Below are 11,282 nucleotides of genomic sequence, written 5' to 3'. Positions count from 1 at the left end.
ATGGGGGCAGTCACAGTGGTACATTACTCTAAAAACCTGTTATATATATTTTTGTTTAGGGACCAGCCTCATACTGATTACTGAGCAGACTCGGCGTAGCGGCTGTACCCAGTTGATAGGTGTCGGACACACGTCCCGTCCACACATTGCGTAACCTCACCCTGTAACATCGTTTGATGCGACGCGCAAAAACCGACAATTGGTGGATCGGCAGCGAAGCTCAACGCATAACATATATGTTCGCTCGGGTGTCACCAGTGACGTTACGAGGTCCCGTTCACACAGGCGTTTTTGTTACACGACGGGGTTACGTTACGATGTTCTGTTCGCGTGTGTGTACCCGCTTTACACCAAGGATTTTGTGTGTGTGTGTGTGGTAGGGGAGTGTTGTTTATGGTGAGGTGTGGCATGTGAATGTTATGCTGTCCAGTTTGAGAGAAGCGTCACTGTAGATTTGGCTGGGGCTAGTTTGAGCCTGTTTGTGGTGAACCATTCGTGTAGTGTGTTGAGGTAAGGTTGAATGATGTGTGCAGCTGTGTTTGCGTTTTGGTGCGTATTGTTATATCATCTGCATAGCAAGCTATGTGTATCTGTGGTGCGTGGGGTGTGGGTACGTCGTGTATGTATAGCTTAAAGAGTGTACGGGTCAGAAGACTGACCGGCAAATGTTACGTGTGCACATCTGCCTGCTAAGTAGTTTGCCAGCCATCGTTTTCTTATTGTGCATGTTTGAGTATTTTGTTTGTGAGGCTGTGGCGGGGGATGGCATCAAAAGCTTTGCTAATGTCTAGTGTGATTAGGATTGTTCTGTGTGGTGGCCTAGCTGAATTCATGCCATCGAAAACTCTCTGTGTAAGGTCTGTAAGAAGGGTGTTTGTGGAGTGTAGTGGCCTAAAGCCATGATGTGACTGGGCTAGGGGAATGTGAGGTGTGACTAGTTGTAGTGTCAGTCGTTCAGTGACTTAAGAAGGGGTGCAGAGGAGTGTGATGGGGCGATGTGACGAGGGTAACGTAGGGTCTTTGTTGGGTTTAGGGTTAGTGATGATATTGCCATGCTTCAAGATGTTGGGTATTATGTTGTATGAGTAGCTGTTGTTTGATATGTTGGTGAGTGCTTGTATGCCTTGTGGTCATAGGTGTTTAAGGTGAATGTTGCTTATGTTGTCTGGTCCACCGGCAGATGAGTGCTTGAGGTTGTTAATGACGTGCTTCGTCTGGTTATAAGTGAAAGGTGCGTAGTCTGAGTTTGTGGGGAACTGTCGCTAACGTCGGATGATACGCCGGTCTTTGGAATGGTGGTTTAGATGGCTGACTTGTGAAAAGTGATTGATGACAGTGCTTGTTCTTTGAGGGTATGGTGTCTCTTTGTTGTGATGACAGCGTGTGATTGTGTGGTGTTGCTGTTGGAAAGTGTGATGCTGTTTAGTGTTTCGTAGACTTTGCTGATGTTTTGCGGTCAAGTGTTTGGAGGTAATTTTTCCAGTTTTGTGCTTGCTGTTCTGATATTTTATTGTTTATTTGAGTGTTGAGGTCTTGCATTTGTATTTGTTGTACGGTGTCTTGTGTATGGAGTGTTGGGGAGTGTCGTAGTGTGTCCCGTTGTTTGATGAGGCCTTGAATTTCTGGTGTGAAGTACACATGTATCCATGGCATGTGCACATAATGATCCATTAACTCTACGTCTGTATGTATGTATATAGTGTTACGTGCACATGATCCAATAACTCTGGTTATTTATGTACCGTATGTATAATTGTATGCCATGTGCACATACCAATCCATCAACATTGGTTACACATGTATGTATGTGTCATGTGCATACGATCCATTAATTTTAGTAATGTATGTATGTCATGCGTACACAATGATCCCTTACCTTTGGTTATGTCTGTATGTATGTGTCATGTGCACATCATCCCTTACCTTGGGTTACGTATATATGTATGTATGCAAGAATGTATGCATGTACGTAATCATGTATCTATGAATGTATGTGTGTTGTCATATGCACATAACGATCGAATGACAAGTACTCTGGATCCAATTGATACCACAGTGATTCGGGGCTTTGAACTTCCGCCAATAACACGACAATTGAAGCATTCATAGCAACAATGGCATGCAGGACCAGCAGTCCTGGATCAGATGCGAGGGAGTACACGTGATCCCCACATCCTCCGTAAATTTACGTCGTGGCAAGTAGCAGTGGTACCCTTACCGATAGTGAAGGAGACCTTGTCTGTCACAAATATTTTGACAGTCATTACCTACGCTTGTGTGCTAATCTACTGAACATCAGTGAGTGTCTAGAGCTGAAATATGGTTTGATATTACTAGTCGTAACATCTAACAGTGTGTGTGGCTAATTTGCGTGTGTTTTGTTTTCTATTTTTACACCAGTCACGATAAGTCATTATGTCACGCTCAAGACCACGGCCGTTGACTGACCAGCAGTTGGAGGATATGGTCAATAGTACCATTTTCCCTTAGGAAATTATAATGGAACCCCTAGATAGCCACGATATTGACACGGATGGTGAAGAACCGGAGACTGTGATACAATGTACTGAAAATGTGGGAGATACAGGTATATCTGACTCGTGTTATAGTGACGCCGCAAAAGGCACCTCCTAATGTTAGTGTGATACCACAAGAGGCGGTGCCAGTCCCCTCAATGTCCGTGAGTGGCTCAGCAGTGCCAGGCTGTGGGTGTGGTAGCTGTGCAGCGTGTGAGTATTTTTAGGGCCTTGTTCTGTATGGTCTGTAGAGTGTTGTAGTGTGTTTTGGTGAGGTTAGAAGCCCAGGCAGGGCTTGCATAATTCATCACTGTACGTATGTATTGTTTGTATACTGTGGTGATGGTTTCTTTGTTGTGTCCGAATGTTGTATGGGCAAGTGACCTCCAGGCACTGAGTCTTGGTGTTACTTTAATGTTTGTGATGTGTTGTTTAAATGACACTGATGTACTGTATGTTAAGCCGGGTACACACACGCGAACAGAACACCGTATCGTAACAAGGCCGTGTTGGGCAACGAAGATAGGGGTAACAAGGTGTGGAAATGATGAGTTCGTAACCGAACCTCGTCGCGTCATTAGCTGTCATGCGTCCCACCTCTAACAGTGGGAGTCAGTCCGTGTTGGAGGTTGTTCTCACAATGGCAAGTTTACCTGTCGCAGCTGCCGCGTATATTTATATACATTATCATACAGTGAAGAGGAGAAAGGAAAGAAAATGGGGGCAGTCACAGTGGTACATTACTCTAAAAACCTGTGTTATATATTTTTGTTTAGGGACCAGCCTCATACTGATTACTGAGCAGACTCGGCGTAGCGGCTGTACCCAGTTGATAGGTGTCGGACACACGTCCCGTCCACACATTGCGTAACCTCACCCTGTAACATCGTTTGATGCGACGCGCAAAAACCGACAATTGGTGGATCGGTAGCGAAGCTCAACGCATAACATATATGTTCGCTCGGTTGTTACCAGTGACGTTACGAGGTCCCGTCCACATAGGCGTTTTTGTTACACGACGGGGTTAAGTTACGATGTTCTGTTCGCGTGTGTACCCGGCTTTACACCAAGGATTTTGTGTGTGTGTGGTAGGGGAGTGTTGTTTGTGGTGAGGTGTGGGATGTGAATGTTCTGCTGTCCAGTTTGTGAGAAGAGTCACTGTAGATTTGGCTGGGGCTAGTTTGAGCCTGTTTGTGGTGAACCATTCGTGCAGTGTTGAGGTAAGGTTGAATGATGTGTGCAGCTGTGTTTGCGTTTTGGTGCGTACGTGTTATATCATCTGCATAGCAAGCTATGTGTATCTGTGGTGTGTAGGGTGCGGGTACGTCGTGTATGTATAGGTTAAAGAGTGTACGGGTCAGAAGACTGACCGGCAAATGTTACGTGTGCACATCTGCCTGCTAAGTAGTTTGCCAGCCATCGTTTTCTTATTGTGCATGTTTGAGTATTTTGTTTGTGAGGTTGTGGCGGGGGATGGCATCAAAAGCTCTGCTAATGTCTAGTGTGATTAGGATTGTTCTGTGTGGTGGCCTAGCTGAATTCATGCCATCGAAAACTCTCTGTGTAAGGTCTGTAAGAAGGGTGTTTGTGGAGTGTAGTGGCCTAAAGCCATGATGTGACTGGGCTAGGGGAATGTAAGGTGTGACTTGTTGTACTATCAGTCGTTCAGTGACTTAAGAAGGGGTGCAGAGGAGTGTGATGGGGCGATGTGACGAGGGTAACGTGGAGTCTTTGCTGGGTTTAGGGTTAGTGATGATATTGCCATGCTTCAAGATGTTGGGTATTATGTTGTGTGAGTAGCTGTTGTTTGATATGTTGGCGAGTGCTTGTATGCCTTGTGGTCATAGGTGTTTAAGGTGAATGTTGCTTATGTTGTCTGGTCCACCGGCAGATGAGTGCTTGAGGTTGTTAATGACGTGCTTCGTCTGGTTATAAGTGAAAGGTGCGTAGTCTGAGTTTGTGGGGAACTGTCGCTTACGTCGGATGATACGCCGGTCTTTGGGATGGTGGTTTAGATGGCTGACTTGTGAAAAGTGATTGATGACAGTGCTTGTTGTTTGAGGGTATGGTGTCTCTTTGTTGTGGTTACGTATATATGTATGTATGCAAGAATGTATGCATGTATGTAATCATGTATCTATGAATGTGTATGTAGTTTTACCGATAAGAAAATAGAAAAATATACATATATGTAATATGTGTACTCGCTGCAGAGAGTATCGGTGCACTGTGGGTCCGATGTCATCGGGAATGATTCGACCATGTGGCAGTGATAGCCCGTTAAGACCTGTATATATTATAACATTTACGGCCATTGCCTACTCATTATGAAGGACATAAGAGGTATCTGATATAGCAGTCATCTATCGTCAGAGATCCCTGCGTGTGAGAGGACAGAACCGTAATTTCCAGTTTCCTTTGTTCAGTGTGTCGTAATATTTAACCCATATTCTGCACCGATACTCTCAGGAGCGAGTGTACATGTTGTAATGACACAATACACATGTATCAATAAATTCACATACAAAATGCATTACAGTACATAACATATATATGTATCATTAGCATAAACCTGAAAACGCACGTACAATAAATACCAACTATCATTCACTTAGGGTAGATGGCTGCGTTCGCTGGACAGCCATGCTGACATTCCATGATTGTTCAACAAGGGTTAATTGGGGCCTTGTTGCCCCTAATTCACAATGCAATACAAATGACTCACATTCCACTAATTTGTTATAGTTCCTGTTTAGAATTTAGTCCAAACTAGTACTAATGGCACCATTTCTTTACTAGTTTTGGGTAGATATATCAAGGATGTCTTATATTTACATTTCCATATGGTTTAATTTGTACTGATAAAATGTAGTCTTGTATTTTTGGTATAATTTTCTTCCCTAGGGTTAACTCTGGTTAGCCTATGTATGTATGTATGTCATGTGCACATGATCCATTACCTATGGTTACGTGTATACCTATGTATGCATGTACGTAGTGTCATGTGCACATAATCCATTACCATTATGTATGTATCTATCTATGTGTCATGTGCACATAATGATCCCTTGACTTCGGTTGTCTCTATATATGCATGTACGTATTTATATGTAGTCATGTGCATATGATCCAATAACTTTATGTATGTATGTACGAACCGCACATAATGATCCACTGACTGGTTACGTCTGTATGTATCTAAGTAGTGTATAACGATCCATTACCCCTGGTTAGGTATGTATGTACGTATGCAGTGTCATGTGCACATAATCCATTACTTTGGGTTACTTATGTCATGTGCATATGACCTTTGGTTACGTATATATGTACGTAAATATGTATGTATGTAGTCATGTACACTTAGTGATCCATTACCTTTGGCCACGTATGTATATGTATGTATGTATGTAGGTAGGTAGGTAGTCATTGTACATAACGATCCATTACCTTTGGTTACGAATGAATGTATACTGTATATGTATGTAGTGTCATGTGCACATAAGCCATTAAGCTGATAAGGGCGATAACCTTATAACCTTATATTTGTCACTTTAGATAAGTACAAGCAATATGCGCAAATTAGACATCAGGAATGACTAATGAACTCAGTAATAGCTCACTGTGGCACGACGATAACAAGCCACTCCATTGGCCAGTTCTTGACGCCCATTACACACATAATTAACCGTAAAAAGTTATTTAAATGAAGCATGACAACAAATATTTCATATTATTTCATAACACAGTTTGTATAGTTTTTAAGAATTACTACATTCAGACGAGAGTAAGCCAGCCTGAGTCAGACACGTAATGAGCTATGTTCCGAAACGGTAGCACGCTGGACCCCTGAGTGCAGAGCCACGACGCTACTCAGTTGTCAGTGAGATGTGCACCACAGCACGACGAGGTGATGGAGCGGGTGGCCTCGTGTCATCTGTCCGCAGTTGTACGTTGTCGTTGTTTAAAGGCTCCAACATGCTTGCATGTGTCGGCCTTGGTGACAAACATACATACATAACCAGTTAATTGACCATTATGCACACGTGACACTACATACATACATATACATACATACGTAACCAAAGTTAATGGCTCATTATGTGCACATGACACTACATACATACATATACATACATGCATACGTAACCACACTACATACATACATATACATACATGCATACGTAACCACACTACATACATACATATACATACATGCATACGTAACTACACTACATACATACATATACATACATGCATACGTAACTACACTACATACATACATATACATACATGCATACGTAACTACACTACATACATACATATACATACATGCATACGTAACTACACTACATACATACATATACATACATGCATACGTAACTACACTACATACATACATATACATACATGCATACGTAACCACACTACATACATACATATACATACATGCATACGTAACTACACTACATACATACATATACATACATGCATACGTAACTACACTACATACATACATATACATACATGCATACGTAACTACACTACATACATACATATACATACATGCATACGTAACTACACTACATACATACATATACATACATGCATACGTAACTACACTACATACATACATATACATACATGCATACGTAACTACACTACATACATACATATACATACATGCATACGTAACTACACTACATACATACATATACATACATGCATACGTAACTACACTACATACATACATATACATACATGCATACGTAACTACACTACATACATACATATACATACATGCATACGTAACTACACTACATACATACATATACATACATGCATACGTAACTACACTACATACATACATATACATACATACATACATATACATACATGCATACGTAACTACACTACATACATACATATACATACATGCATACGTAACTACACTACATACATACATATACATACATACATACGTAACCACACTACATACATACATATACATACATGCATACGTAACCACACTACATACATACATATACATACATGCATACGTAACCACATTACATACATACATATACATACATGCATACGTAACCCAAGTTAATGGCTCATTATGTGCACATGACACTATACATTTGTACATACATACGTAACCAAAGGTAATGGATCGTTATGTACACATGACCCTACCTACATACATACATAACCACCAAAGTCAGTAGATAAATATGTACACATGACACTACATACGTATGTGCGTATATACATGTATACATCATACATACCGGTACGTGACCAAAGGTAATGGATCATTATGTACACATGACTACATATATACATACATATACACATAATCAAAGGAAATGGATCATTATGTAGACATGACTACATACATATTTACATACATACGTAACCAAAGGTAATGAGTCTCCATAAGTAACCAAAAGTAATGGATTTGGTGCACATGACACTGCATACATACGTACATACATAACCATGTGCACATGATTTATTAACTCTGGCTACGTTTGAATGTATGTGTGTACTACAGGTGTTGAGGACATCACTCATGGTGCCAAACTTGGTGAAATGGAGTATATATAGTAACACATTCTGATCTTTTGAATACGATAAAAACACATTCTGATCTTTGAGTAACACATTATTAACATTTTCCGATCTTTTCAGTAACAAATTATTAACATATTACTTTGAGTGACATTATTAACACATTCCGATCACTGAGTAACACATCAACACATTCCAGTCTTTTCAGTAACATAGTGACACATCCCAGTCTTTTCAGTAACACACCTGTAAAACGTTCTGATCCTTTCAGTAACAGTATATATTAACACATTGATCTTTTGAGTAACACAGTAAGGTACAGTACAAGTAACATGCTAGTAACACATTCTGATCTCTGAATAACACTAATAACACACGCCGATCTCCTGAGTAGCACTGTCGTAACACACTGTTCTTCTGCCCCCATCTGCATAACACACTCCAACACGTAATCATGTACCTGTAAGTGATGGCAACAATTAGTCGGGTAGGGGCAAGTATATACTGACGCTGTTTTCAGAAGAGTAAACCCCCGCTTTCCCAAACCCCACTAGACCAGATCTATCTATCTATCTATTGCCAGACGCCATAATCCCGTACGGGGTGGCCATTTGACTCTGAGTTATTTGTTTTACAGGGAGGGGCACTAACCCTCCACCAACCCACTTGACAGGTAGGGAGCACGTATGGTTTGGTTATATGGTTACCACCCAGCGTTGTAAATGGTTTCTTGGCTAACAGGAAACCATTTGGCTTGTCACTCAATGTAAAGCCACCTGTAACGGAAAGAAAAGCATTAAGTAGTGACAGGAAAGATGGGAGAAATAGGAAGAGAGGAGGGCAGGCACAGAAAAAGAATGATAAAGGCTAAGGAAGAAATAGGCAGCACTACATCAAGTGAGTGGATGATGGTCGCCACCACCTACCACTAACTAGACCAGATACCAGGTTTAAACTCCCACATACATGTACTGAAGCTGTTTTTACTACACTAAACCCTCGCTACACCAGACATGGGATTTAATGGACCCTTTGAGATCCCTGGACAAACCATTGTACATACCAGATATCCTGTTAAATGGGACAAACCAAGTGGACCAACTGAACGACTCTGGGCCCACCGGACACTTGTTTATCATTTAACATACACTACCAATGACATGGGACGTAGAACACACTGATGCTGGAGGCGGTTCTTCCCAGCATTTGGGCCAGTCATGAAAAGCAATGCAAGGCTGTGAAATTATGGGCCAAGTCAGTGTAAAATGGACATAGTGTATATATATATATATATATATATATATATATATATATATATATATATATATATACACACACACACACACAGTATGCACAGAAAATACAAAATTATCACACCATGCTTTGCTGTAGTGATTTTTTTTCTTTTTAATGAAACAATCATTTTAGGATGTCACCCTTATTATAAGATATCATCAAACGACAAGATAATCCAAGTACCTCTTATGACTAAACCTTTAAGTAACATCACCAAGTATTATGTCACCAAGCATATACTGTAATGTCACCAAGCACATACTGGTACTTCGTCACCAAGTATTGTCACCAAGCATATACTGTAATGTCACCAAGCATATACTGTAATGTCACCAAGTATTTTCACCAAGCATATAATGTAATTTCACCAAGCATATACTGTCACCAAGTATTGTCACCAAGCATATACTGTACTTCGTCACCAAGTATTGTCACCAAGCATATACTGTACTTCGTCACCAAGTATTATGTCACCAAGCATATACTGGTACTTAGTCACCAAGCATAGATTTTAATGCCAACAACCATTTTATAATGCCACTAAGTAATTGTGTTACTAAACAAACTTTGTCAAAAATTGCAGCTTTCAGCTAGAGTGATCTTCATTCATATGCTTCTAGCAGCTCTAAAATATGGTCATAGTGAGGGACGCCTTCATGTGGTGGCGCTGATGTAACTGGGTGCTTCTACTGCCCACCCACACAAACATCCCTCAACTATCTCCCAAACATTAGTCGTACCCTGCAGGAGAACAATTTCAACACCCCTCGCCTCATCTTTCAAACAACGGTTGTGGGCTGCAGGAACGCAATTTCAGGCTGCAATCCATAGGGTTTATATTTCTAATGAACCTGGAGCCACAGCAACAATATACATGAAGATCACTCTACCCAGGTCCACCACGAGGAGGTAAGCTGCTCGGACCCACACCATGCCCGTCCCAACCACCCTTCCATTGGACATGCTGCCATCATCATCATCATCATTGCATAGGCCCTGCAGTTTGATATGCTGAAATCTGTGTTGAACGATGGCAATAGACGTTTGACATTTGGAGAAACGTTTCAAACTGGAAGCATTTAGTCTTCAATTTCTTCTTGATCTTTGTCTTTGGAACACTCCGAGAACAGGAAGTGGTGTGTGTGACAAAGAAACCACACCAAGAGCAGGAACTGGTGTGAGACACAGAAACCACACCAGGAACAGGAACTGATGTGTGATGCAAAGAAACCACACCAGGAACAGGAACTGATGTGTGTGACGCAAAGAAACCACACCAGGAACAGGAACTGGTGTGTGTGACGCAAAGAAACCACACCAGGAACAGGAACTGATGTGTGTGACGCAAAGAAACCACACCAGGAACAGGAACTGGTGTGTGATGCAAAGAAACCACACCAGGAACAGGAACTGGTGGGTGTGACGCAAAGAAACCACACCAGGAACAGGAACTGGTGGGTGTGACGCAAAGAAACCACACCAGGAACAGGAACTGGTGGGTGTGACGCAAAGAAACCACACCAGGAACAGGAACTGGTGTGTGTGATGCAAAGAAACCACACCAGGAACAGGAACTGGTGGGTGTGACGCAAAGAAACCACACCAGGAACAGGAACTGGTGGGTGTGACGCAAAGAAACCACACCAGGAACAGGAACTGGTGGGTGTGTGGAATTGTAAGCTCACGCTGGGAACGGAATCGAATGCTGGCCGAAAAGCAATCCCCGCTGGTGCACGCTTAGCACCTTCCAAACCAATGTGCATCGAAAAAGTTCTAGCTAGCGAATCAAGCTGGCCCATACCACAGGCTTTATCCGGATATATTTTTTATACAGTGTAGCTTGGTGACATTTTGGTGACATCGTACTTTAGAATACCTTGGTGACGTTTCGGTGAC

Source organism: Coenobita brevimanus, unplaced genomic scaffold (genome assembly GCF_032717465.1).
Source record: "Coenobita brevimanus isolate Jiangsu-jjx unplaced genomic scaffold, ASM3271746v2 jjx.HiC_scaffold_143, whole genome shotgun sequence".
Classification (NCBI taxonomy): Eukaryota; Metazoa; Arthropoda; class Malacostraca; order Decapoda; family Coenobitidae; genus Coenobita; species Coenobita brevimanus.
The sequence above is the reverse complement of the archived record's forward strand: the minus strand, read 5'-3'. Positions refer to the sequence as shown.